This window comes from Lepidochelys kempii, chromosome 8 (genome assembly GCF_965140265.1).
Source record: "Lepidochelys kempii isolate rLepKem1 chromosome 8, rLepKem1.hap2, whole genome shotgun sequence".
In the NCBI taxonomy this organism is placed as follows: domain Eukaryota; kingdom Metazoa; phylum Chordata; order Testudines; family Cheloniidae; genus Lepidochelys; species Lepidochelys kempii.
This window is the reverse complement of record NC_133263.1, coordinates 79,899,790-79,918,457: the sequence shown is the minus strand read 5'-3', so window position 1 is coordinate 79,918,457 and position 18,668 is coordinate 79,899,790. Positions and strand designations below refer to the sequence as shown.

At 42.2% G+C, this 18,668-nt stretch overlaps 1 protein-coding gene across 7 annotated transcripts in view; it reads right to left on the bottom strand.

Moving 5' to 3' along the window:
* TTLL7 (tubulin tyrosine ligase like 7) overlaps positions 1 to 18,668 on the bottom strand; it is a 108,951-nt gene that overhangs the window by 75,983 nt on the left and 14,300 nt on the right. Inside the window, exon 1 of one of the 7 annotated variants that reach the window (XM_073357229.1) lies at positions 13,147 to 13,165. The exons of the other annotated variants lie outside the window; for them this stretch is intronic. The gene's annotated coding sequence lies outside the window, so the exon portion shown is untranslated. Of the gene's footprint in view, positions 1 to 13,146; positions 13,166 to 18,668 lie in introns of those variants that run through there. 7 annotated transcript variants of the gene reach the window in all.

The following is an 18,668-nucleotide window of genomic DNA, read 5'->3' as shown; positions in this document are numbered from 1 at the left end:
TGTTTGTTAAGATGGACAATAAACCTGCATCAAAGAGACCTTACTTCCATCTTAGTTTATTTTTGGCCTGACATACTGTATTTATATAACATTTGAAATCTCACATACTAAAGTGTTTTTAAAAATCTCCCTGAAACATATCAAAATGCCTGGAAAAAACTTTAAAAAATCGACTCTGAATCAGGATCAAACATTGCCCTAAACATTTTACTATGCTGGTAGCATGCATTCAGTCATGCTTCCATATCACAGAAAAAATTATAAGAAAACCACCACAACAAAATCTTTGGCAAAATGCCCCCCAAAAAGTGATTCAGACCCAAAATTCATGAATTCTGCACAGAAGGACAAATAGTTTAAATTGCTTCTATAATTTTAAAGTACTTGAATTTCGTTCATGCAATTATGAATGTGGTTAAAAGTGCTTCGGGCTGGCTTTATATGTAGTTTAAGTATTTTGTATTTGCACAAATGCTTTAAAATAGCTGTAAAGACAATGTGAAGCACTCGTGCTTTATTTGATTTCAGTCTAGGATAAATGTAATGACAAACCACAGATTTCTAAAGCTGAAGCAATCTGCAGATGTTAAGTCACATGCATTATACCTCAGGCATATAAATGCAGCAATGCAAAAATACAACAAAGCATATTAAAACATGAAGGCTTTGACACAAAATGACAACATCAGAAACTTGAAATCAAGTCTGATACTGCCCTTTCCTCAAGCCACAAGTAAACTAAAAGGCAAACCAGTGGCAGTCAAGTGTTGCATTAATTTATACCTGAAATCAATGAGCTCAAGGGAGTTGCATGGGATGCAAATCAGAGCAGAATTTGGCCCAGAATATTAAGTCTGAGTCTTCTTCCTTTTGTTTGAGATACAATCATAATATACTTAATCATTTTCTGGACAGGTCAGCATGGGATACTTTTAGTAGGAAGCAAAAAAAAGTTGAGTTGTAAAGTGACTTCTCAATTCAATGAGGGGATTTATCCTTAAAACTCCTACTAATGCAATGGGATAATAGGAGCAGATTGATGTAACCAGCCCCAATTAGAGATTCCATTGGGGGCCAAATTCTGCTCTGATGTAAGCTGAGCCAACCCCACTGATATCAATGGAGCTGCACCAGCCAACACCAAGGCTGAGATTTGCCTCTATATTTATCCAAGAGCCTAGATAGATTTTGATATACAAATGTAATTTTGGCAAAAGTGGTTGGGATGTAAGTTACAGTAGCTCTCACATGCACCCCCGCAGAAGAGTTTTACTGCATCTGATCTCTGCAAGAAAATCCCCAGTTGGATTGAAAGTGCCTCTTTGGCAGTTGATTGTTCTGGGTGAAGTCAACCAAGAAGGTGGCCCAATGATTCTACTGCCAAATGTATACCATACAAAAATTAAAAAGCCCCCACTCCTTTTTCCATTTTAGTTCATTATACACTGGGCAGCAGAAAAGCCTCTTTGAAACCACTACTAAGGGAAAATAGCACTGAGTGCATGCACAGTGACTCGCTGACTTTCATCTGTTTCTCAGGCTTAGCATATTGCCAGAGTGAGAGAGAAGTTTCATTTCTGGGAAGAAAAACCTGAAGCACTTCTGTTGGCCAATTAAGAAGTTGCATACGCACACACAAATTCTTAGCAGCTGCTTGTCAGCTATGCTGGCAAAAAACTTTGAAAATTTGGGGAAGTGATAAGGAGCCTGATATTGCTTCTTGAGAAACACCAGCCTTACTAATACAATACTGTTTTAATCCCAACTAATTACAAGTTGGTAGCCCTTTATTAAATACTTTTTATAAAAACCATCAGAATGCAAACTGCACCTACCCAATCAGTTCAGACATTTAGTTTACACATACAGAAAATATCTTCCCACAGTTTACCATCAATACATCAGTGTTTTCCACCTGGACCACAATGATTAAATCTGCACTAAATTCTGCCACACTATTACTCCTAATATGTGGATTATCAGGTCCTCTTTTCTGACATGAATCCACATTTAAACAGGAGAACATACATTCAAAGTGCATGATTTTTGACACGCCACTGGTCCTTGGGACTGGCAAGCCAGCAGCTGTGTGGAGGCTGTGCCACCAAGATCTGTCATGTAGCCTGGGGGGTCTGTGGGAATGCACAGAAATCACTCCTTGCAGATCTCAATGTATGTGGGATCCTTGCTGCTTCTTTGCTCTGTTGGAGCTGTATGTCCCAAGCTGCTGGTGAGAATTGCTGAGGGCTCTGGAGCCAGCTCAGAAGCCTTCAGCAGAACCATCCTCCATATTCACATAGATCTCAGGCTACCTATGAGATTCGGAGGTTGAACATACTGCTTCTTCCATGGGAAGAAAACCCCTTGACAGAAGAATTTGGAAGAAACTTTGCCACGGAACCTCATGGAGTTTTATCCTGGGCACTCTTCCATGCGTGAGGCACACGCACTGTAAGTACTACCTGACCCAAATTCTGACAAAGGATTATTCTCTTTCCCATGATAAGTGCTCTCTGAATATAAAATGATATTCTTTGGGTCATTTGTTTCGGCATAAATACCTACTTTTTTTTGTGGAGAGCAAGCCCAGTCCTCAATTGTGTTCTGCTTGCAGGAGAAGCCCCAGCAGTTGACAATGTGGTGTCAAGGAGATATATAAGAACGGCCATACTGGGTCAGACCAAAAGTCCATCTAGCCCAGTATCCTGTCTTCTGACAGTGGCCAATGCCAGGTGCCCCAGAGGGAATGAACAGTACAGGTAATCATCCCCTGTCGCCCATTCCCACCTTCTGGCAAACAAAGGCTAGGGACACCATCCCTGCCCATCCTGGCTAATAGCCATTGATGGACTTATCCTCCATGAATTTATAATGTCACACCACTAGGCTTGGAAGGATTCAATTTTTATCAGTGTCAGTAAACATCAATTTCACTGTACACACACAAACTGGCAAAAATATTTCCATAGATAACTGAAGTTTACGGACAGGCAAAATAAGAAAAATGCTATATGAGAACTCCAGAGTTTGATTTATGGATATTATTTATGCTGTATATTTTGATATGTGATGTTGATAGAGCTGCCAATTTTCCAATTTCTGGAAGCTGGTCACCCCGGCTCTGCCCCCTCCCCCGAGGCCCTGCCCCCAGCTCCACCCCCTCCACCAAGGTCCTGCCCTCTGCTCACTCCTCTCCCCTCCACCCTGGGAACCACCACTCTCTCCCCACCCCACCAGTTACCTACGGCCTGCCACCGCTGCCTCCCACAGCCAGGTTCTTTCCCAGGCAGCCCAGCTGCTGCACTGGGCGGCTGGGCTCTCATGCCAACCCAGAGTCGAGAGGCCAATGAGAGAAGTGGGTGGTCCTACCCCTTCTGCTCCCTAGTACACTTCCAGCTCACACAGCCTCCAGCCCTGGCAGCCATGCCCAGGCAAGGAGCGGAAGGAGTGGGTCTACTCACTTCCCTTGCTGGCTGCTCCACTCTGGGTCAGCATGAGAGCCCAACCACAGCGGCGGCAGTGGGAGAAGGACAGAGCCCCTCTCCCTGCCCTGGCAGGCAAATCTAGGGGGGCACTTGCCCCCGCATGTCCCCTCTGTGCATTACCCTTGCTCCTGCAGGCAGCAACCGGACTTTTGGTGTCTGGTCAGTGTTTCTGACCGGACATTGTCAGGTGCCATTTTTGACCAGACTTTCCGGGGAAAACCAGACAGCTGGCAACCCTAGTGTTCACAATTTGTGTTTTAACAGTTAGAAAGCTTTAACTTTTTGAATTTCAATGTCTGTCATTAATTGTCTGACACATACACCCATAATTTCATGCAACTAAGTTTAAATTGATAAAAATTGGGAAAAAATGCTTGAACAACATCGATATTATCCATCGAAATTATAAAAAATAACTAACAAATTCTGCCAAGCCTACACATCACCAGGAGAATCTGCCAAATGGGAGTGTCAGATAAGTGTCTCTCTGCAAGTTTTGTAAATATTAAAACTATAATTTCCATATAATATTGTTGCCCCACAGCATAGCCAGGACCAATTTCATGCAATCTGATGTAACTTGTTTATGCTATGTATTCTTAAACCAAAATGGACCCAGCTGCACACAGGCAACCTAGAATTCCCAGACGGTCACCAGGAACAACTGCCTTAGTTACGGTCTCTCCAGATTTCGAACTGTCCTCCCAGTTGCCATGGAACTCCCCCTCTTAGCTGCCCTATCAACCTCTAGCCAGAGCCAGAAGAACAGCAGCAGATTCACCACACTGCACCCTGCTGACATATTACTGATCATCGGGTTACTAGATTAACAGATCACTGTTCCTCCAAAGCTGATGTGGCATCACAGCACTGGGCGGCCAGACCATCATCTAGGAAACAGAGTCACCATCTTCAGACAAGATGGTTGCTGCTAACCAAAGAGAGAAAAAATAAGTTTATTAGTTAAAGGGCCAGATTCTGCCCTCAGTTACCCTAGTGTAAATGAGCTAAATTTGTGCTGAATGCCACACTTAGCCTGGCTACTAAGGATATTCAGCACATCTCTTGCAGTTGATGGAAAAGATCTGCAGGTCACCATCAATATGTTTAATGCATGATTTGCTATTGAGGCCATATATCTAAAAAAAGCCCAAGACAAATGTATTCTCCAGTTCTCCTCAAAAAAAGTATCTAAATTGCTTTTTGGAATAAGTTGTTTGCTAACAAGATTATGGATTACATAATTTTTACCATTACAGCTCAAACATGGTCCTTCTGTAAGAGACTGCAAATCTTTTTACAAAGACCCCAAATAGTCTATTTTTCAAACTTTGATGTAAACTATTTTCTTCAAGGACCAAAAGGAATTGCTACTTTACTGTATGTACCAACTCATTTCCTGTAGGATTTTGCCTTCTAAGGGTTATTGTCCTAAAGTGAATCTGTAGAGACATTTTAGCTGCATTCATGTTTTAATTTATATACCTATCAAATTTGTCTTGCAACTCCTTCATGGTCTAAATCTGCACAGACATAATAGAAGCTAATTAAACAATTGTTTAGTTGAATACTGTGCACTGCTCCTTTCAGGTTACACCTGTTGTGAGGTGCAGAAACAGTTATAAATATGCATGTATTAATTCTCACATGTTTTAAATGTTATACATGTCTAATTATGTGTGTCACTCTCTGCATATGTTCCTAAACATTTTCCTGTCTTACATACAAATCTGGAGTGCCAAATTTTGAAGGTGCAGTCCATTGTGTTTACTTTGTGCTAATGACTCTGACATAATTGATAGCCCTTTAACAGAACAGAATATCTTCAGAACCCTTGCTCATATCTCTTTCCAAGTGACAGGCTAATTACATCTTCAGTTCAAAAGTCAAAGGGAAGTGTTGTACAGTGTGTACACAATGGTATAATTTTGGTAGAATTTTTCTGGTTGGGAACTAGATGGCTCAGACTGGCATCTCGCACCTCTAAGCAAACTCTGGCTCAAGTCAGCAGTGACCAAAAATCTATTCAAATTGGTGATTGGTTTCTCCTTTTGTTTTATTTTTTTTTTACAGAAGAGTGTAGGGGTATTTGAGAAGATATGGAAGAAGACAAACTGCCTTACCTAATTAATAGGAGTTGTTTCTCATGTCAATCTTTAAATTTAATTGTTTTGCTCTTGCTTTTGTTCTTGTATATAAACTACATGGCTTTTTAAAGATCTTTTACAGATATATGCTCAGACCTGTACAATAAATACACATGTGCCAAAATGGGTATTTCAGATATACTCTGTGTTGGGAAAAACAGAGGCCAAAGAGTCATGACACTGCAGCAAAATAATTTAAAAGGGATATTTTGCTATTATAAAAACAACGCATCCCATGAATTATGAAATTCTATGCAAAAAATCTCCGAGCCTAGATTATAAACAGAAATCTTAAATCATTCAAACCAAAAATATAGACAACAGGCACAGTAAAGCTTAAAATACAAGTCTGGTATCTGATTCAAAGCCCACTTTGCCTTGAAGGTTAATAATAGGTGCACCCCTGTGAAGTGTTCCTGTTGATATCCAGCCCACCACTGGCTACTCACCTGTTCTGCTATCCCCAAAGGAACCATATACACACCAGCATCCAAGATTCAACTGAGGACCAGCACTTCAGCACTTAAACATATTTACAGTGAAAACAAGAAAGGTTCAAAAGGTACTGAGTAAGGATATTGGAAATAAAAGTTTTTATATAAAACCAAATCATAGCATGCTTTCTAACTAACAGGTACCCCTAGGGGAATTCGGCATCACTGCACGTGTGCATAATTCATGTTCCCCGCAGATATCTTTGCTTCCCCACAGAAAAATGAGTTTGGAAGAGGAAGCAAAGGAAAGACACAAGAGCAGTTATACGCCCCTCCCCGGCAGTGCAGGCAGGTTGGTTTGGGGGCCTGGACCAGCTAGTAGAGATGTAAATCACTGCCAGGGGGTGGCAGTCATGCATGTGAGAGAGAGACACTGTCTCTCTCACGTGCTATTGCAGCACACTCAGCGTGGAGGGACAGGGCTTCAGGGTGTTTCTGAGGAGGCATGGGGAAGGCTCTGTCCCCTCACACAGAGTAGAATGTAGCAGCCTGCCTGCTTAGTGAATTGTTCCCATTGTCTTTGTGAATTCTCCCAGCAGTATAAAACAAGTGTAAAAGTTTTAAGGCTCCTTTACATTGCCAGAGTGGCGTAAAGGACAGTATGGCCTTACAAATGCTTATGGTGTTTCAGTTATTAGAACTGGTCTAAATTTTTGGACTGAATTTCCCATCAAAATGTGCTCTATGAACTGTTTGCTAGTGACCTTTCTGGAGATGGCCAGTCGTCAATATAAATTGTGAGTTTGATTCCACAGCCCTCACTTGCTCTTCAGTTTCCTACAATGTAACACTGAGCATATGGCTGCATATATTTGTTGATTAATAAAGGGTCAAACCTAGCTACATGACTATTAGGCAAGGGTGCTTGGGGATTTCCTCTAATGCGCCTCACTCCCATTCTTCATCCATTGTATTGTAGTTTAGATAAATTACCAAAATAATTGAAACCAGAGTGATTACATTGCATTATTTTGACAAATAAAATATGCAGAATTTTAAAATATTGTGCACAGAATTTTAATTTTTTGGTGCAGAATTCCCACAGGAGTATAACAGGTTAACGTCCTGTTTTAAAAAGTTTATCTCATCCAAAGCCTTTTGCTTTTCAACCCAGGCTGGCTGAGATCCCCTTGACATTCCATTGACTTCAACAGTCTTTGTATCAAGCCAAAAATGAAAAGAGGGCTGTTGACTAGTTATCTGCTCTTTTGACTACAGTTAAAGAATAGAATCCTGACCTGTCTAATGTAGCAGAATGGATAGAAAAAAAGTAATACCAGAATAAAAACTGACATATCAGCACAGCTCAAACATTTTGAGTCATGTGCAGTCCTACAACTAAGCTCATGTAACACATTGACACTGAGATAGTAAACAGTTTCAGAATATTTGATATATATTAAATTATTCTTAAGTTTGCTAAATACTGTAGCTACAGTGAGACAGTACAATATAACACATGAATCCATGTATGTGAGGAGCCAATGTTATGTTAAACTGACTAAGTCTTATTGCTGCTGTGTAACCTTTCCGCGCACATGAGTCAAGGGCTCTAAAGTCGTACACATCTAAGGCCTGTGTAACTCCTAATAAACAAAACACTCTGATGGCTATTAAGCAATAATGGAAGCAGAGGCTTAAAAGAAAATATTGCTTAATGTTCATGTATATATATAATTTAGCACAAACTAGTATCTGATCCAGATTCAGACTATTTTTACCATTCTGGTCTGGTTTCAAAAAGTGATAGAACATGGCACCTGTCACCTTGGTTGTGAAAGGAATGCTTGTTTTGGGGGAAATAAAGATGTGTTACCTAAATAAGGAAGAATGAGCTCTGGTTGGAGGTGAGACTTCCTTGGGAATTCACACACATTATACATATAACGTATTAAATATGTACACAATTATTAACCAGAAATAAAAAGTATGTACAATATCTGCAATTTTGAAGCGCTCACATTTTCATGAAAGCCTTATCTTTTGTACGTCCTGTCTTTGTGTTTACATTGTTTTGGTTGGTTAGTTTTTGCATGTAAAATATTTGATGGCAATGAGCAGGTGTCCTCAAGGCGGCACAAAGGGGAAAGTTAGGAGCTCTGCTGTGACAAATGTTGTGACGTATACTTTTCACAAGTAAACACTGCTCTTATAAACTACACTGCAATACTCTCAGTGTACCAGAGATCAGAAACAGGCACAAAAGTCACATTAGACCTTTCAAGATTGCCCTGAAAGATGGTTGCCCCTCCATGCATCCCGTTTCCAAAAGGACTCTCCCCACCCCTTAACTAGATCTGAAGTACATTTTTTTTGTTGAAACTTTGTTAAGCCTTTTAAAAAAAATATTGCTTCCAAGATATCTTTCACTTTCGGCGCACAACCAAACTATTGTCTTGCTCCAACCCTACCCCTGAGGCTAGCATTAGAGTGAAAGCATGCTTCAGCCTCCCAGCCAAATGCATACTTCGGAGAAGCGTATTTATATTCTGCTTGCAGTCTAATGATTAGTACACTAAAAGCCAACTAGAAGACTGTAGTATAAAGCAATATGCTACAGCAGCACATGCTTATGCCCATTTCTATTTGTAGAAGCTCATGTAATTAAACACTAGAAAATGTGCTAATTGACAAGACTTACAAACAGAATCTAGCCTGTCTGTCAAAAACAAAGGAAATGCTGAGGAACACCAGCTTTAGTCAGTAATCACAACAATGAGAAGAAATATTGGCAAGGTACATTTTTCACTTATCCCCTAAAAGTAAACCAGCAACCACCCTGCTTGTGTCTGGTAAATCTAATAAATTTACAGAACACATTCCTACCATCATGAGTGAATATAAAATACCACTTTAGGCTGTCTCATGTTTTTTTTATTGTGCACTCTTTCAGCACATAGCATGGACACGACAGTCCATTACTTCAGAAGGTATTGATAATTCTATGAAACTATTATCCAGGGCAGCCTTTCATTGCCTCTAAAATAGAAATGGCTTCCGAGTCCCTTACCACCAATTAGAGTTCTGTTCAGCAAAACAGAAACTCTATTTATTGCAGGTAATTACCTAGAAATGCAAATAATCATTTTATCTGTATACTTTATCTCTCCATTTGAAGTGGTGTTATAATGGTCTAGACTCTGTTTTGGTTTATAGTTCATAAATGCCTCATACAGAAAGTATATACTCTTAGTTATGTAAGTATATATTGACGTGTCTTGCATGTTTAAAAAAAGACAGTTTTGCATCTTATATACTAGCTATTGAGGAAATGATACTTACCTCCTTTGTAATCAGTTTGATTACAGTTTGACTTTGTAATCGTCTCTCAGGTGAATGTCACTTTCCTGCAGATTTACAGAATTCAGATCTTCATTGTGGAATGATCCCAGTTGCTCCAATTCAAGGTTGTAACGAAATCTCCATTATACACTTAGTTTTGTATCCTGCTCAAACTCTGCTTCCCTCTAAAATTTAAGAACCTAAATTCTCTAAGGGCTTGTCTACATTACTCGCTAGATTGACAGGCAGCGATCGATCCAGCGGTGGTCAATTTATTGCGTCTAGTCTAGACATGATAAATTGACTGCCGAGCACTCTCCCGTTGACTCCGGTACTCTGGCAAATTTATTTCACACATCTGGCACAAATGAAGGAATGAAAGAACACAAATGAAGACACCGCGGTAAGTAGATCTAAGTATGTCAATCCCCCCACCCCCAGTGTAGACCAGGCCTCAGTTTTGCTGGATGGAGAAAGAAGGGAAGCACTCCTACTCCCAAGTGCCTCCTCCCAACCCAGACCCCCTGTGCTTCTGGCAGCAGACCTGTGTCTTTCAGCAAGACACCTGGCCCCCATAGTCAATGTCTACCCTATATGCCTCTGCATCTGTTACATGCTTCCTTATGCCCAGCTGATCCCTGGTTGTCAAAATAACCTCTTAGAGTCACTGGCAGAAGGCTTCTCAAATGCATGTCAGGTACTAGCCAACTGCCAGGATGGCCTCAGGATCAGGGATATAAACACAAAGATGCATTAAAGCAAGTACTCCTTATCCACAGCACAGAATCTGGCCCATTAGCTCTAATATATTCCAGGCCTGCACTGCCTAGCTCCATCAGTGTTTCTGGACATTAATTGTAATTTCTAAATGGGGCTTGCAGAGTTTATGGCTGTGAATTACACCATCTAAATTCAGATCCTGGCACATCAGAATGTTTGCTAGTCTAGCACCCAGGATGGCACACCGACAGCACGATGAAATGCAAATTGACAGACACTGGCCTGCAGCCTAGAATCCAGAACCTGATTCAAAATGTCAAGTAACACTTTCAAAGTCCAGGGTCTGGTCACAAACTAACCGCCACGCTAAGGGTAAATGTCTGTCTATGGTTTTCTAACATATGAAACTGAAACTAGGAAGCTCCTATGTACATAGTGAACTCCTGCCCACCCCACAGTAATTGCTCTGAAGTTTCCCCACTGTTGCTACCATTAGTATAGCTTCACAGGGAACAGCAATGGTGGGAGTACTTGTGTAGATTGGTAGTTGGTGACATTTTAACCACTGCAACATTCAAATCTGCTTTAAGCAGGATTAAAGTGATTGGAAGAGTATTGTTGGTTGGTCTACACCAGGGGTGGGCAAACTTTTTGGCCTGAGGGCCACATCGGGGTTGCGAAACGGTATGGAGAACCCAGTAGGAAAGACTGTGCCTCCCCAAACAGCCTGGCCCCCTCCCACTTCCTGCCCCCTGACTGCCCCCCTCAGAACTCCTGACCCATCCAACCCTGCTCCTTATCCCCTGACAGGCCCCTCCCAGGACCCCCGCCCCTAACTGCCCCCCCGGGACCCCACCCTCTATGCAACCCCCCCTGCTCCCTGTCTCCTGACCACCCCGCAACCCCGCAGAACCTCCTGCCCCTTATCCAACCCTCCCTCCCCCCGCTCCCCATCCCCTTACCATGCTGCTCAGAGTGGCAGGACAGGTGGGTGGCGGGTGGGCACAAGCCACACTGCCCGGCAGGAGTGGCGGGCCAGAGTGCTGCCCATGCAGTGGCGTGGCTGCGGGGGAGGGGGGAAAGCAAGGGAGGGGCCAAGGGCTGGCCTCCCCAGCCGGGAGCTCAAGGGCCAGGTAGGACCGTCCTGCGGGTCGGATGTGGTCCGCGGGCCATAAGTTTACCCACCTCTGGTCTATGCTATCTGTTGCCACCACTAGTGCAGCTGTGCTAGCAGTAGCAATGGTGGGAAATTTTAGGACAAAAATGTGCTGTATACAAAGCTGTTTATATACAGGAGAACAAAGGGAAGAAATTAAATATTCCACAACAGGAAAAAATTAAAAAATAAACAGTTTCTAAAAACAACAGAACACCTTGGCTGGGGTTTTAAAGGGATCGGAAAGAGTTAGATGTCCACTTCCCGTTGAATTTCTGTCGGAGTCAGATGCCTAACTAACCCTCCTTGGAGAATCCCAGCTTCTACCTATTTCTGCTGTGGGATCCTGAGCATCCAGTGGGCATTTTTTTAAGCCCTCTAGTGTACACATCATTCCATAGCATGTCAAACAATATGAAAAAATGCTATTCAACATCACTCCCATTCTTCCAAACAAAAAGACAAACAAATCCACACAATTTTAAACCCAGCAGGCAGACACGTGAGAAGTACATAGAATTTAGTAGTACTGCCCAACTAATACACTTATTGTACAAAAGCTATCCAAAAACCCTGCTAAGTGCTGAAAAATTAACTTTATGGTACTAGCAAGAAGAGTCCGCCCATGCTCACTGCCATATTACTGCATAAAATCAATACAAAGTTGACTTCTTTATCGGTGGTTCGGACAAGTATTGATGTAAAATTTAAAAGAAGCTTCAGCAGAACCGAAGAATCTGTTTTCAGTTTCTTTAAATATATAATCAAAGAGAGAAGAACGAATATTTTAATTAACACCTTTCATCCCAAGGACCCAAAGTGCCTCACAACCCAATTGTTTGAATTCAGTCTTGCAACACCCTGCAAAATATTGCAGGACACTTCTGCCCATTCTATAGAACTGCAAACAGAGACACAGAGAAACTGACTGACTTGTCCAAGGTTACACAGCAAGTCAGTGGCAATACAAAGAATAGAACAAAAAAAAAAATAATAATCCTAGCTCCCATTCCCTTGCTCTAACCCAGTAATACTCTGACTTCAGTGATTCAGGAGCCAACATTACCCACAAGAGCCACAGTAGTGTGAATTCATGGTTTCATTTACTATATATATTTTTTTTCACAGCAAAATGACTGACCAAGTATTCTACAATTGGTTAATAATATAGTAAAAGCATCCTAATAGGTTAATAACTTAGACTGGTTAATAATTAAATCAGTGTTTTAATATCATGTGCTGCAAAGAGCCATAGGAGACACATTAAAGAGCCACTTGCGGCTCCTGAGCCCCAGTCTGATTATCCCTGCTCTAACCACATCATCAGGAGCAGGAGCATCCATATGGAGGTCAAGGATACCCACAGCTATCCTGGCTCTGTCCCTCCCACAAGGCTGCAATGCTTCCTCTGGATCCCACCAGCAGAGCAATGTGTGAATGTACTCCCAGGGTGGAGTTATTCTGATTCAGCAAGCAGAACTTCCAGATTAAGGCCTTGTCTACACTACACAGTTTTGTCGACAGTGGAGGTATACACACCTCCTGCCAATTTAAATCTCCAGCTATGCTGACAAAATAAACCCACCTCAGCAAGCAGCATAGAGCTTTTTGCAACAAAGTTAGAGCGACACAGTTTCACAGTACTTGCTTATGTCACCCTAAGTGGCCTCCAGGAAGTATCCCACAATGCTCTGTGTACATGACTGCTCTGGTAAGTAGAGTACATGACTGCTCTGGTAAGTAGTTTCTACTTCATTGCCCTACAGCCAGGTACACAGGCACGCACCGCTCCCATTTTAAAGCCCCATGAATTTTTGAAATTCCACTTCCTGTTTGCTCAGTGTGGACATCTCACATCACACCTTCCCAGCTGACCATGCCAGACTTCTGCAGCAAACAGGCTCCTGCGTCGAGTACACTGAAGTTGCTGCATCTGTTGGGTCTGTGGGGAGAGAAGTTTGTGAAGTTGCAGCTCCAATCCAGCCGTAGGAACTTTGACACCTATGAACAGATTGCTGGTGGCATGGAGGAGAAGGGGCACAAAAGAGACATGCAGCAGTGGCGTGCTAAGATCAAGGAGCGGAGACAAGCATACTAGAAGGCAAGAGATGCCAACTGTTTCTCCGGTGCAGCACTGAAAACATGCCACTTCTACAAGAAGTTGCATGGCATCCTCGGCGGCAACCCCACCTCCACCACTAAGACCTCTTTTTGTCTCTGGAAGGATCTTCCCAGACCCAGCAGACTGGCTAAAGTAGGAGAGGGGAGCTCTGGTAAGTATTCATTTTTCTTGAATAGTGCATCGTTACATGAGGTAGAGGTGTCCTTAATTTTGTTACATGGTGCACGAGAGAAGGAATCGAAATTAACAAGACTAGGTGCTGTTTGCATCGGCTTCATAGTCCTCTGTGCAGCTATGCAATGGGGGCTCTGCAGAAAAGTTTGTTAATGCACACCGAGATCTCTTGGGGATCCTGCCTAGAGGTCTCTAGGAAACTTTCCTGCAGATACTCTGCAACCCTCTCCTGAAGGTTCCTTGGCAGAGCTGCTTTGTTTCAGCAATTACTTCTGGAGGAAACAAAGCAGCACACAGACATACCAACCTGCTCTGAAGCCACACACAGGCAGGAAATACACCCTTACATCTTTGTAAGGGTGTAAGAAATGTTAATCTGTGTATTGCTGTTTAATAAACATTAAGTCTTACAAAGACAGTGATTCTTTATTTGTGACCTAGAGTGGTTGCAACAGAAATTCATACACAATGGCAATCAACACATTTGCAGACTACAGTTAACGCTCAGGCAGGAACCATTACAGGGCTTATTCAAGATGGCAAGTAAATAATGTCTAGCTCAATTCATTACAGAAAGGCACACTACTGGGGCTCATTGTCAAAACCTCCCTGATTTGAATAGCCCATCGTTGAGCTTCTCTAATAGCCCTGGTGTCTGACTGCTCAAAATCAGCCACCAGGTGATCAACCTCAACACTCCACCCCGGGGGAAACTTTTCCCCCTTGGTTTCACAAATGTTATGCAGATCACAGCAGGCCGCTATGACTATGGGAATATTTTCTTCATTGAGGTCTAACCTGCCAAAAAGGCAGTGCCAGCAACTGCTTCATCTGCCAAACGCACATTCTACAGTCATTCGGCACCTGCTGAGCCTATTGTTGAAGTGTTCCTTGCTGCTGTCAACGTTTCTGGTGTACAGTTTCATCAGCCACAGGAGTAAGCGGTAGGGTGTCTTCTAGGATCACTATGGGCGTTTCCACATCCACTACTGGAATCTTCTGGGCTGGAAAGAAAGTCCCTCCTTGCAGCTTTCTGCACAGGCCAATGTTCCTGATGATACGCGTGTCAAGCACCCTCCCTGACCATCCCATGTTGATGTAGGTGAAACGACCCCAGTGATCCACCAGCACCAGCAATACCATAGAGAAGTAGCCCTTTCTGTTGACGTACTCCATCGCAAGATGGGCTGGGTCCAAGATTGGGATACATGTGTATGTATCGCCCCACCACAGTTAGGGAATCCCATTTCCGCAAAACAATCCAATTGCCCACACATTGCCCAGAGTCACAGTCCTTCATAGCAGGGGGCGATTAATGGCCCTGCACACTTGCATCAGCACAACCTCCACAGTGAACTTTCCAAATCCAAACTGATTCAGACTGACTGGTAGCAGTCTAGAGTTGCCAGCTTCCACACAGCGATCGCCACTTGCTTTTCCACCATTAGGGCAGCTCTCATTTTAGTTCCTTGCACCTCAGGGTGGGGGCAAGCTCTACACATAATTCAAGGAAGATGGCTTTGTGCATACAAAAGTTCTGCTGCCGCTGCTCAACATCCCATGCCTGCATCAGAATCGGATCCAACCACTCGGTACTTGTTTCCCAAGCCCAAAAGTGATGGTTCACCGTGTGCAGCTGCTCCATGAATGCCAACATAAATCTTGAATTGTTTATTTCCATGGCACACAGCAGGGCAGGCAGCATGGATTCCTGTTCAGATTCGCAGCTCATGAAATACTGCGGGATCAGCTACGTTGTGTTCATAATGCTGATCACAAGACAGGATCCATGCTTTCAGGCAGAGATTGCAGGTGCAAAGTTTGTAGGAGCAGTTGAAAAATGACACAAAATACAGTTGGAGGCCCTTGGAATTATGAGACGGAGAAAATTGTATCATGGAGGTGGTGATCCCGCCCCCATGATGCACTGCGATCATTTCCCAGAACTCCTAGTGGGAGAATGTAGTGAGTTGCACAGTGGGATAGCCACCCACAGTGCCCAGCTCACAACATCGGATGTGCTCTGCTGACACAAGTAGCGTTGTGTGAACAGGTACAAGCGATAGAATTACAGAGGTTTATGATCCTCAACATAACTTAAGGTTTCAGAGTAGCAGCCGTGTTAGTCTGTATCCGCAAAAAGAACAGGAGTACTTGTGGCACTTTAGAGACTAACAAATTTAAGTTGACTTAACTCTGTAGTGTAGACATGGCCTAATTTCCATTCAGAAATTCAACCAGACCTGAGGGGAACATGCCATAAAGACCAGCTGCTTTTCTCTGGCCACAGACTTGGTTCCCCACAGCACTTGTTATGGAAAGGGATTTTTATGGTGCATTATCTGCAGGGGGAGAATAAAGCAAAATGCCTCCTTTCACCAACGCTTCACTGACTTAGGCCCAAATGTACAGGTAGAGCAGGCCGGAAGCTCCAACAACAAAATATCCCATGACCAAGCTTTTCTCCTCTCAGCTTTGTTCTTCTTGGGATTCAAGATGTATAGTTGATTTAAAAACTAAAACTTGTATATATAAAACAAAAGGAATCTAGCTCTTTCACAACGGCATGTGGAGCTCTGCCTCCTCCAAAGTCTCTTCCTTCTCGCTAAAAGGGAGCTGGTTTATAGAATCTCCTTTGAATGCCTGATTGGCTTCCAATCACTCAGCACTGCTGCATTTCTCCACTCTATCCACTGTCGGAGACCTAAGCAGGAATTAGCATCTATCTGTTGGTAATGAGTGCAGACCCCTGTCACAGCTACAATTTGCTACACTCCACACAATACAGTAGAAGGCAGCATGTGATCAAAAGCCTCTGAAAAATTCCTTTATTTACTGAAAAAAATGCAACACCTGAAGCATAAAAAATAAAGTATATCAAACTTTCCACACACAAGTTGTTTTACCTTTGTGCTGAGAAAAATGAAGCAGCATGAGAATTTTCTGCCCAAAATGGGTAATTTTTTTAGGAAGCGCCTGAAAACACAGCACAGAATAAATGTGCTTTCTCAGCCACAACGGTAGCATTACTAGTGCCACTCTATAATATTGAACAGCTCTATTTATAGACTAACCTCATGCTGTCTCTAAGCTACAAACAATGAACGTGCTGACAGTGACACTGTAGGTTTTTCTGAATTCATAGTTTAAAATAACTACAAAATTTGAGACAACTGACCTAAGCATGCCCATTTCTCCTCATGTCTTTAATCACAGCAGTGATGCAGTTCCAATTAGGGAGCAATGCTGAAAAAACACTACCTTTAGTCTTCTTCTCTCTTGGTCTGGAAAGATTTTCTTTTTAATAGCAAAATTCACTGTGTGTTTGAAGCAATGCTTAGGAAAGGTGTCCAGGACAGATTTTCACCCACCCAAAGCCAATCATCCTTACGAGAAGAAAAAGTCATTATGATATGAGTTCAAGGAAATATGGGCAAAAGCAAAGAAACAGAAAAGAAGGAGGGGAAATGCTGGAGCAAGCCCTCACCTAAGATCAGTGTTAAGGCTCCATTTGCTGGTGCTATACTCCAATTCTTTCACTATAGCCTATAGGGATATTACTGTGCTGGTTTTCAGATGCTAAAAATAACAAACAAATGTCAATCCAAGGTCAAAGCTGGAAGGAAACATGCATTAATGTAACCAAAGAAGAATATACTTAGCTTTTTGCTCCTAAGCAAAGATGAAAATAACTTTGTCAACACATAGCCAGGTCTAAACTACAGGGAAAGCCCCCTCATGAATAAATATCAATTGTGCTTTACATTTTTAAAAGGCTTGCTCTGTCCTTCATGAAAAACTACCAATGTTTCCCTTTAGACCACTCTTTCCAGTACCCACACTAAGGAATTTTCTTTCTAGATAAGGTGTTAATGTAGCCCTTCAACAGAACAACCTCAGGCCCTACTCAGTTATCTGAGACCCCACCCATTACAATTCTCATATGCCATGCTGAACCCCCCACTTTAGACCTCAATCCCTGTTTCCCAACACAACCTAATGGACTTAAGAGTGCAGCATGACATCTCTTCTCCGGAGGTGTAATCCTGGCTCCAATGGCAAAACTTCCATTTACTTCAGTAGGGCCAGGATTTCACTCCTAATGATCCAGGTGGTAACGGACTCAAACTCAGACCACAGCATGGTACTGGGTGTGGTCTACAAGACTACCACATTGGCCCACAAATGTGAAATACAAATATAAAAGTTTCTACTTGCTATACATAGCTGTATTCTTCCATCAATTATCAAATAAGCAAGTCACCAATTTAAATTTTCAGTGCATTGATAGATGTTAGACCTCTTATTGAGTTCCCTGAAAAATAAATAAAGCCAGAAATCTTATTTTCCCTGACATTTCTCTGAAGGCAAACAGAAGCAAATGATTCTCCAATTAAAATGATTTTTCTTTGTTAACTCTTGGGCGTATGGGGCATCTTGACCAATGTTAAAATGAAAGGATGTACGGACCAAGTCCTGGGAGAAAGAGATTAAAAAAGAGAAAGACGGAATCTCAGTGGCACTGTCCCAAAATATAAAATACTCAAACATTCATTAAAAAGGTAACGTCTTTAATTAGCCTCAATTCAGATTTAAAGTACTGTCCATAAAGCAGATAGGGTTTTGCCCCACATAAGTGAGTGTTTATCTAGGCCACACCTGCAGCTCATATTTATAAATCCTGCCTTTGAAACAGAGATATTCTTAAAGAAATACCCATACTGCTTTGTATTTTAAGCTATAATAGTTTTGCATATGGAAAGGGAAATAGTACTATCATGAAATTCAGTGACTTCACTCTGGAGACACTGAGCAGCTCAAATTAAAGCTGCTGACACTGAACGTTTTAGAACGGTAGCAGGCATGATGCCCACTTTAATTATTCCTTTAAAACATAAATTAAGTAAAGGGAAATAATGTTCCTATGCATATAATCTGCATGAAGGCATGGAGCTAACCAGTTCTGACTCTGACTGCAAATATCAGGCAGAATGGAGAACAGACTGCTGTCAAATTCAAGAGGCCTGATTCTCCATGGTCTTGCAGGTTGTCTCATCAGACACATGAAGGCAAAGGGAACGTGATGTG